Source organism: Vanellus vanellus (genome assembly GCF_965231255.1).
Source record: "Vanellus vanellus genome assembly, chromosome: 2".
Taxonomy (NCBI): domain Eukaryota; kingdom Metazoa; phylum Chordata; class Aves; order Charadriiformes; family Charadriidae; genus Vanellus; species Vanellus vanellus.
In genome coordinates, this window is record NC_138906.1 from 77,862,565 (window position 1) to 77,873,666 (window position 11,102).

Here is an 11,102-nt window from a genome sequence, read left to right on the forward strand (position 1 = left end):
TTTGCAGGCAGGCAGGCAGATTTGCAGGCAGGCTGCCCGCCTCCGGACCTGCCTTTTTTTTTTTTTTTTTTTTTTTCCTTCTTCCCCCCCGCCCGAAAGACAGCAGACGAGATGTAATCCTGTTGTCACCTCTCGGTCCGGAGAAAACTCGCTTCAGGAAGGTCGTTGGCAGGACCGGGCTCCAGCTGCTTCTGGTGGGGACAACCTCGCTGGTATCTGCAGTCGGGCGAAACCTCAGCAGGCTGAACGCTATTGAATATTTGCTGGTAGTAAAAAAAGTTTACACACGTTGCGTTCTGCCCACGCGTGTTATGGTTGGGCTGTTTCGTATTGTCTGAAGCCACCAGGAGAGCCTCAGAAAGGCTGAGTCGGAAAAAAAGGAAAGGATGGGGGTTTTAATCGCCCGTGGTACTGATTTACAATTCAGTGGCGTCCCCGAATTCGAAGAGCTTTAACCAAACGCCGAAATGATAATTCGGGGCTTGTTTGTTCGTTTGTTTGTTTTGATTTAAAAAAGGATGAAAATAGGCGGGCTTTTTTCCCCTCCAAGTGCTCTGTAAGCACAGGTCGCCTAAACAAACGATGACGAGCAGAATTTGGGGCGCTGGTCGTTCTTTTTTCTAATCACTCTTATTGCGGACCCTGGAGTTTCTCCCGCACCTCCTTTTTTCCCTCAGCGCCGGGTTTAGCCGCTGAATAACTTCCATCCCACTCGCAAAAATTTTGCCGAATAGCGAAGGTGTGCTGGGAAAGGAAAGCTTCAAACAGAACAATCTGCGGGCGAAAACACGGACTTGTTTCAATAAAGCTCAAGCAGATTTCACGGTGTGTTTAGCTCAGACCATAACATTCATCAGAACATTGCGAGAGATTAGTGACTAATGTATGAAGTAATCCAACCCTTGAAGGAATTGGTTTTTATGTACACACATGCACGCACACACACACACACACTATTTCGACATTATTCTGCCTTCAAGGCTCTGTGCAAATATTAATCTGTCCTTCTATAATCTACCTTTTCCTCTAGCTTGTATTTTAACATCTCCTTCTTTACAGGAGTCCATATGAGCCGTCAGTATGCAACTGCTAATATCTTTTGGTTTTGTCGATCTGTAATGGTCGTATTTCAGGGTATGTTAAAAGCACCTTGACGGAACGTGGAATTTGTTATTACAACCACAAGAGCGTATTTAATCGGATGTACGTAAGTGTGAGTAGGGATGAATGTGTATGTAAACGTATGCTTAACAGGATGACATTCGGCTTTTTACTTTTAGAAAAGTCCCTTTTTCATTAAAAAATAACTCAGCATTAAAAAAAAAAAAAAAAACCACAGAGTTCGAGACGTGCCTTCTTAATAAGTATTTATCTTCTACGAATCTCGACTTTTGGATACGTCGGGAAATGTACGTCAGTGGTGCAGTATAAGGAGTATCTGCGTCCTCGCCATCCTCTCCTAGTGCTTGCTCGGATTTCCCCAGCAGGTTGGAATGAGGATTTGGGGGACCCCGTGGCACCGGGACTACGGGGCGAGGCGGTGGGAAGGAAGGGCAGGGCAGGCAGGTACCGCCCGCTGCCCGGAGCCCGCTCGGCGGCAGGGTCGGGTCTGCTTCACCTCCTCCTCTCGGAGTATCAGCATCCTCTGAAGCGGAGGCAAGGGACGAATTTCCCCCTGTTGACCTTTGGGTGGAAATTGCCCCATTCGTGGTACCGATTAGACCCTGCCCGCGTTTCTGAGCAAGGGAGCTGGAACAGCTTGTTCACACGCAAGTGAATTTACGGGGGGGAGTGGGGAAATTTAAAAAAAAAAAACGGCTGGGTGTCCCGGCCGTCATCCTGCCCGGGGTAGCCGGCAGAGGTATAGCCGCACGCCGTCCCCTCGGAGCCAGCGGAGAGGCGGGAGGGCCCTTCCCGCAGCCCCCGCCCGGGGCGCCCGGCTGGCCGGGACCCGGAGCCGGAGCCGGACCGGAGCCGGCGGAGGGGGGAGGCCAGCCCTGGTGTACAGCCATAAATCCGGGCTGTCAGCTGTGACAGACGGCTGGTGAAACACAGCACCTGTCCAAACACTTTCCAGCAGCAGGTAATCAGAGAACCGACACTTTACATTTTTGTGTGGAACAAGCACATTAACCATTTCGCAGACCTTCCCAAAACAGCGACGTTTGTATGTCTGGGTACTTTGTCTTTCTTAACGTCTAATAAATCAGGATGACAGAAGAGAGACAAAGCCTTTCTCCTTTTGATATTCGACACATCAGCAGTAAGCCGATACTTTTGTGCCCCGTTCTTTCAGCCCGACGAGGGTCTGCATCACCCAGAGAATCTGAGTGCTTGTTGGACGGGTGCACTTCGGGACACTTGAGGGATTTTTACATGCTCTACAGGCAAAACTGCTGTCAGTGGCACAGAAACCCTGGATGGAACAGGGAGTGTAACAGACTGTTCATCCGCGTGTGAGAGGATCTGCAAATATGCCATGCTGGCTGCTCCACACTCTCCGGACTTTCTTGGTGCTGTACTTGGTGAAAACTCCAGCCTGAGCAGAATTGCATGTGAATTCTGGTTCGACTGGGCTCTGTTTTTAACTGCATTTTTCAACAGATTTGGCTTTCCATATAGATATATTTTGTTTCTGAAACTTTTTGTTTCATAACTGTTTCATGTCTTGCAGGTTCTGACTGTCTTAGTGTGCTTTAAAGAGAAAAAAAAAATCTTACCTGACAATCAAAATATTTTCATCAAACATTTTTGTAGGGCTTCTCCCTTTCTTGCCCCCCCCTCCCCCTTTCCCGATGGTGACAAAACCAGTTTCTTACTTGAATAATGTTAGTTCTAACCACTTTCCTAAATCTCTTAAAATTTTAACCTACTGAGCAGCAGAACTGCATAAACTCCTTTGTGGATTAAGATCAAATTCATACAAAGGAGAAGTTTAAGCACTTCAGGAATTAATGGATGCCAAACAGGAGCTCACAGAAGAAACAAGCTTGTGAAAGTGATCTGTGGATAACAGCTTGTATATATTACATATATCACATGCAACAGGAGAATACAGCAATACTGTGCCTATTCTCCTTTATAGTGGAGGCAAAGAGTTTTGCTTTAAATTAGCTGAGAGATATCAGTAGGGCAGCATTTTGATTGCGTTATCTTCCTACCAGATTAATTAACTCAATTTTTCAGCAGCCAGATCTGATGAAACCTTGTCCCAGTTTCAGCTGGGACAGAATTCATTTTCTTACTAGCAGCTGGTATAGTGCTATGCTTTGGATTTAGGATGAAAATAGTGTTGATTGATAACACACTAACATTTTTAGTTGTTGCTAAGCAGTCAAGGACTTTTTCAGCTTCCCATCGAAGCTGAGAGGGAGCACAAACAGGACAAGCTGGCCAAAGGAATATTCCATACTATAAACATCATGCTCAGTATATAAATGGGGGTTGGCCGGAGGGCAGGAATCCGCGATTGCTGCTTGGGACAGACTGGGCAATCGATCATCAGGCAGTCAGCAATTGCATTGCATCACTCATTTTGTATATTCTTTTACCATTATTATTTTCCCTCTGTTCTATTAAACTATCTTTATCTCAACCCACAAGTTTTTGGTTGTTTGTCTGGGTTTTTTTCTTGTTCTTCTCCCTATCCCACTGGAGGGTGGAGGAAGGGGAGTGAGTGAACAGCTGCGTGGTCCTAGTTGCCAACCAGGATTAAACCACGACAAGCCTGAAACTTGCTTTCAGCTCTTACTCTCCCAATGACCATAAGATGGGCTACGTAGCCCCCTTCAGTATCCCTAACCCTTACTCAGGCAGAATAAAGCGATTGATTTCAGTGGACTTCACGAGCCACGTCAGCACAGCAGTGCTAGCTACAAGGCTCAATTCACCACAGATCACTAGTGAAAGCTCCTAAGCAAATGTGCAGCCCTTGGTCATCAGCTTGCTTTCACACTAGATGCTGAGAAGACTGAAAGAGGATGGATGTAATTTTGCCTCAGGACCTTGTCCATTTTTTCTGCCCCACAACCTTTTTCAGTAGGGTGATTCTTAGGTACCCGGTGGGATGTATCAGACTCAGAAGACACTTGACAAAAAGAAATTCCATCCCAGAAAAAGGCACATACAAAGGACACAGATTCACAGGCCCTTCATCTTTTGCACCATGCCTTAAGTATTCCAAGGTGAGACTTCCTACACAAGAGCAAGGAGAACAATCACAGCCCCACATGGAAGGGTAAAGCTTCTGAACCGAAGTCCAGATTTTGCGCAATTCTTCATCAAGCTGGGGGAGGTGTTTCATTTAATAAAAGACAAGAGAGTCCCTTTATTGTGCCGGGCTTTTTGCCTTTTAAGTCTGAAGTAGACATAAAAACAAAGTTGAAATCCACCTCCAGCCAAATTCAAGGCACTAAAGCTGTGATTTTGGCAAGGGTGGTTGTATCCTGTTGCAACTTTGCCTCGTGCTGCTGTAGCTCTTTAATAATGGGGTGAATATGGTCCCATTTTTCATTTATGTTCTGGAAAGAGAATATTTTCCTCTTGAATAAACTCTCGCGTCTTCATTGACACTCTCGGAAATCTTGAAACCAGCTTCAAAAAAGTCATCTATGGAGCCCAAGTACCCCATCATAAAATCAGACAGATGGCTAGAGAGAGCTTGTAGAGGCCCTCTGTAGACATTCAAACCTATATTAACGCATCATTATTTACGTTGTATAGATTGCCAGCTTCAGAAAAGCTAGTAATTTACGTAGTCTCCAGCCCTGCATAGGAGCTAAACATTGTTATTGCCTTCAGGAAGTTTTGCCTCCCTACATCAGGATGGACCAGGCCTTGTCCTCTTTTCCAGAGCCAGAGGGGGTGTGTATGAGGAAGGACTGAGAGAACGCACGGTCATAAAATTTGTGCTCTTGCACCATGGTATTGTTTTCTTTGTTATGACATGTTTCAAAATTTCAGAGCTCTTTCAAGCAGGATGGTGTACTAATAGCCTCCTTTGCTATGGGGAAAAGCAATGCTTCTGTGGGTTCTTTCCTCTCCTTAATAGCAAAGCAGAGAGTATGCAAGATGGAGCAATACAACTCTACTCTTCAGTACAATGTCTTCAGCAGAGTATGTGGGAAGTCAGGCCAAGGACCATCAGTTAGAAAAGCATGAGAGGGAAAAAATGAAAAATAGGTTGACACCTAATTTTCCAGATTCCACTGTAGGTGCTTCCTGATCCCAGCTATTCATTGAATACATACTTATAAGCATTACATAAGGGTTCATAAATGTTTTAATAAGTATAATTTAGCTGGTTTAGGGTCCAGTGGGTTTATTCTAGCTGTGTTTGTACCATTGTTATTTTAAGTAATAATTTGGTACTGGAGTAATACCCCAATAACATCTGACAGCCAACCAGTAACCCTTCATATAAATAGTGTATTTCACATTATCCTTGCTATTACTAAAGTATATTTTTAGCCCGCTATAGAGAAGCAATGTTAATGAATATTATGCCAGAGCCAACCCGGGCTTAACTGCTGATATTCTGTGGCTCCATGGTGTATCCTGGGCTACCTCACCGGACAGAAGAGCCTTAAGCAAGACTGCTTCTGTGAAATACAATTTTGGCAGAACTTTTAGTTACCTGACTTAGAGACCTTAAAATTTCAGGAGAAACCTGAGAGTTTGACTTCCTTAACTCGTTGGGGTTTTTTATCGTGGCTGTTACAAATGACCAGATAAACTTCAATATTCCGAGTATAAGTTGCCAACCTTACCTCAAGGTTTTGAAAAGATACTTTTTAAGACCTAGGAGATTACCTACACCCTTTTGAAACAGGCATATGACACCAAGCTGTTTATTTCAATTCCTTCCACAGCGTTTGTTGTTGAAAATTGTGGCATCTCACTACGGAAATAGTTTTCTCTAGACTTCTAATAAGAGTCTGTGCAAAGGCAGCCATGAGAGGCTTCTAGAATTGCTCAATTCACTTTCCTTCCAGTGCAGTTTCTTCCAGTTTATTTTTAATAACTTCTGAAGCAAGACAGCTTCTAATAGCTTTGTTTAAAACATCCTAAGCTATGAAGAAGGAACCTCACAGAAAATATGGTTTTCTTTGTGAGAAAAGTTAAGTTGCATCACCAGGTAATAACAGATTTTTAGTATTTGCTATTCCTAAAACAAGTGTCTAACGCAATTCTCTTTCACCATCAAGCAACTGCTGTTGCTCTAGGTACTTTATCCAGCCATCTTCAGTACAGCGGTATGTGCTCATTACTCATCCTCATCATACAGCACCGAAGTAATTCCCCTCTCTTTGGCATATATACAAGCCTCAATTAGTTGTATGTTATCATCACATTCCCCATTAATCACTTAGCAGAACCGTACAGATGCACAGCAGCAGCTTTCTCACTTTTTCCTCATAAGTCAGTCCAGGAACCCCCCTAGTCATTTCTGGTTTTCTCTGAACTTCTTTGGAGTATCTCTTTCTGACTAATCATAAGGCATGGCGAAGGCATAGCTTTCTGTGTCACAATACCTGGAGTCATGTCAGGTTCTTCCCACGCCCCCCAGCTCCAGAAGAAGCAGGTTAAAGAAGGACAAAAGTTACAAGTTGTCTTCCAAGAGCCAGGCTGGCACATGACAACAGAGTACACAGGCTGCAGTTACCCAACCTCCAGCAATAACCACCAAAAAAAAAACCCCTTCAGTGTAACATTTCAACAAAGTCTTGTTCAAGCAGAGAAGCAACCTTCCCCTTTCACCTCCCTCTGCTCCCTTATCTTACTTGCCCTTATCCAAGGCTATCCTTGAGGAAGCAGAAGCAATTTCTCCCTTGAGTGTAGTCTACAAAACACTGAGCGCAGAAAGACAGAACTTGCCATAGACTCTCTTGATGCCAGCATCCTTTGCTAAGATGACTTTGCCCCAGGTCTCTCGCGGACACCACCCCTCCTTCCAGACCCTGAGTTGGGAGGATAAGAAAGGCATATGGACTGCATTCTTCCTGGTCCGAGCCCGAAGCTCAGCTCAGTGCGCTCCTGCTTTGACAAAGTCACTGCTGAGACTTCAGCCAAAGCAAAATAAATGTATGCCACTGTTAGTGCCGGTTCCCAAGGAAGTGTGGGCAACCTCTAGGTCTTCTACAGCTAGAAAAACGACACATTTATCAGAGCTCTACAGGAACATTCAAGTTTAATTTTTCCCATTCCCCAGGGAACTAGGCACTGCTCCCCATTTCTTTTACTCCTTATTTAAGGAGGTTGTTTTTACCATTTGCTGGGAATAAGTTCCCCCCCCATACTGTTCCCAGTGACTGCAAGGGAGAATTTCCTCTGTGCATTATCATTTCTGTCACCACAAATGACGAGTTTAAATCTGACCAGTTGACTCGGCAAGCTCAGCACGTGCTATCATCTTGTTATTATAATTTCTTCCTCTTCAGCACAAACAACCAGAGCAAGGATTGTAAGGCCACCCAAATTACCTTTGATTAATATTTGCATGAGTAAAATTGGAATCGGACGCTTTTTTGTTCCTTGTACAGCTGAAACCGCCAGACAAAAGGATCCCATAACTAGCTTAAAAAGAAGAGAAAGGCATGCATTTTCATTATTTGATTTACAGGTTGGGGAATTATGCTGGGTTTTCCATACACGGTGGAGATGACTCCTCAAACTGGGAAACAATGTCTGAAGCAGCTAGAAATCAATCAGTTCACATGCAGGTTTGTGGACACTGGAATGGTGCCAAAAGCCTGTTAGTTGGACAAGTAAGTTGGTCTAGCAAAGAAAAGTGTGGGATAAACAGTTCTAGAGTTAGTGCTTGCGTTGATTGACAGAATTTACTGTCTTACTCTGAGGTACCTTATAGGTCTTTTTATTTTCAGGTCACGGGGTGGTATCAGCGATTAGTAACTATTTTAGGTTTTTATATATATATTAGTGTTATATAAAAACAAACCCTACAATAAAACATCTTAAAGCTAATAATTCAAAATTTTGGACCATTGTGTTCATACACCATTATTTTAGTTCCTTTTAATTCAGTACACATACCATTGCAGGGCACTGTTTAAATTACAGGATCACACTCTATTTTTCTTCCTATAGGATTCCTGCATCATCCAATAACTAGTTATTGTGGGAAGGAAACAGTCTTGTGCAATTAAAAGGAATATTGTTCTCAGGGCCATGACTCAATGGAAGTGGGAAGGTTTATTCCAGGCGAGAAACAGGACCTCTGGAAAAGAATAGCTATTTTAAATATTTAAGTCATAGGATTCTCTATGTGCATGCGCATAGAAGTCAATCTTTTCAGCCAGCTTGATATCAGGATATATTATATTGAAACCTATTGTAAACTAACCCTTGTTTTTTGCATTTGGAGTACTTCTGGTAGTTAGCTTTATTAGGAACACAGGCAGTCATTACTTTACCAGAATCTAGTCTAATACAGGGGACACCGCAATCAAAAAGGCAGACTCTGTGGTATCACGCACACCCTGTCATAGTATCCTTTTAGAAATGAGGTTTTGCAATTTCTGAACAGTCACGTGCAGCTAGAGTTGAGTCTAACTCAGATAATCATCTGAGCCGTGGGACCCTTCCCTTTGGCACAGTTCGGCTCTTCCTCACCAGGACAAGAAACCTGGCTTAGCACGCTGGTGCCTACAGGTCTCCCAAATGTGATGAGGTCTGACAAAACTGTACCCTCATCCTCATATTCATTCTTATTTAATTGCTTGCAAAACAGGACTGAACACTGCTTGAGTTCAATTTATTTTGGTTGCTTGCTTTCGTAAGCACCATCCATTCACCTCCTCTGATGCAAGGCCAGCAAGCAGCACCCTACAAAGATTGTCCCTATAGCCTGGATCTATCAGCCATCACTATATAAGGTGCAGCTCAGGAGCATCACAGGGGTTTATGACACCAAAAGGAGGCCTTGGTATCCATAAACTTGTTACTAGGGTCCATTCCTCAAAATGGCATTTACTGCCCTCAGACCGTGCCCGCTGCATGCAATTTCTACTGATACCAATTACATCCAAGCCTGTGTATACACAAGCTATAAAAACAAGCAAACAGCCAAAACCAACACAAACTAATCATTATATTTCACCATTTCATGACAGCTGTAAGACACTTGAATTGTAAGGATAACATATACTCCCGCAAAAGGACTGGTAGGAATGGGTGGACGTAATAAGCTTTCTTCTATTTATTCAATAACTTTCCCATTCAATAGCAGGAACAGATTGAGAAATACTGAAAATGTATTTCCATATATTGACTGGGAAGTAAGTTTTCTGCTTAGCTTCAGCATCACAATTCCATTTCACAACAGCAAAAAAAAAAAGTTGATGATACCAAAAAAAAGTAAGACCCGTTTTTTTTCAAGGTGTACACATCTACATGACAGATAGCTCCAGCTGATTTCAGCAGGAGTTCTCATGGACACTAAATATCTCAGTCATTCAGCTCTTGTTGGGAGTGGCTCAAAACCCAGCAGAGCCAGGAACTAAATGGGAGCAGCTATACATTAATCTTAATTGCTATTCTATAAATAGTCTGGGAAAGAAAGCAATGGGAAGCCCCAGCCAAATTGAGCAACCAGAATCATGAAGGGGTATTTTTGTGTCCCCTGCATTATTAAAAGGCCAAATAAGTGTTCAAATTAGAAGGCTCAAACACTAGCACGAAACCTTGTTTTGAGCAAGAGGTTCATTTTGGCATAAAGCCAAAAAAAAAAATCGTAAAACTCATTTTCGTCTGATAGTTCGCTCTCTTTTCATCTTTCTCCACCCCATTTCTTTAAACTGTCCTCTGTAAGAGCCAAATTTGAAATCTTCAAATGCCGAACATGCCAATTACTTACATAGCAACTGATAAACTTCTTACAAACAGCCTTAAGGCCACGGCTGCAGCAAGCTGTGAGGGACCCATAGGAGTTCAGGGTGCTAAGCTTACCATGGACCAGGCTGTATTCAGTTTTTCTGAGGTTTTCAGCAGGCAGCAATGAATAGGTTAACCAACCAAGCGCGCCTGCTTTTGTGCGTTAACAGTCCATCCCACAGACTCTGCAAGGTTCTGCCCCAGACAGGCAGGAAAAATCTCTGTCTCATACAATGCCACCCAGAAGTCCATGCAACACCATCCTTACTGTAAACGGGAGAAGCCCTTTGACTTCAGTGTGAGGCAAAACCAACGGGCAACATCTGGAAGATCTACCAGACCAGGTGTCCCAACAGCATATCTCCTTGACGAGTGTAACACAAAAATCCTAAGCCTTCAAAATAGGCACTCGTGCTTCAGGAAGAGTCACGGTAGACAGGAGTTAGTCAGATGCCCATGGACAGTGAGTGACTCATCATTCTTTAACAAAGTAGAGGAAAGCCACTCCCGCATATATGAGGACCAGGACCTTGGAGACAATCCTGAAGTCCAGAGTGATGGATTCTTGTTCCTCTACCCAAAGCTGCTCCACAGGCTGTTTGCAGGGATACCAGCTTTGCCCAAGCCACTGCTGTCTCTCAGGACGACCAGTTATCATCCACGGTAGCAACTGGAAGGAGCCTGAGAAAGGAGGAGGGAACAACTTATGGAGTCTCCCAAAAGCCTTGCTGCAGCTCTGTCTGACAGCACATCAGTCACAAGTTGAGAGGTTTATAAGTTTCCAACTTATAAACACTCTTATCACTGTGTGCAGTTCTGAGCACACCGCCCTGAGGGTTCCTTTCTGCCCATCAATGCACAGATACATTATCATCATTTTCTATCATGTAAAATCAACTACTGTTCAAGTTACGCTGATATGTGATAACTAAATAGTGTTGATCATCCATATCAGGTTGAAAACATACCTGAGCTCCAAGATGTTTACATGTACAGACTAGTGGAGAAGTTTGACTGGTAGCCCTATTTGCATAAGGCTCTCTCTCCTTACTTTATTAGCTCTACAGATTGAACATACAGAAAAAGTCAATAATATTTAAGTAGAATTTACATATTTTCATTAAAATAGAATTATAGTGAGGACAAAGCCAAAAGCTGGTTTTCTATTAGGAAGAAAAAAACCCTATTTGAAATTATTCAATCAGTTATTC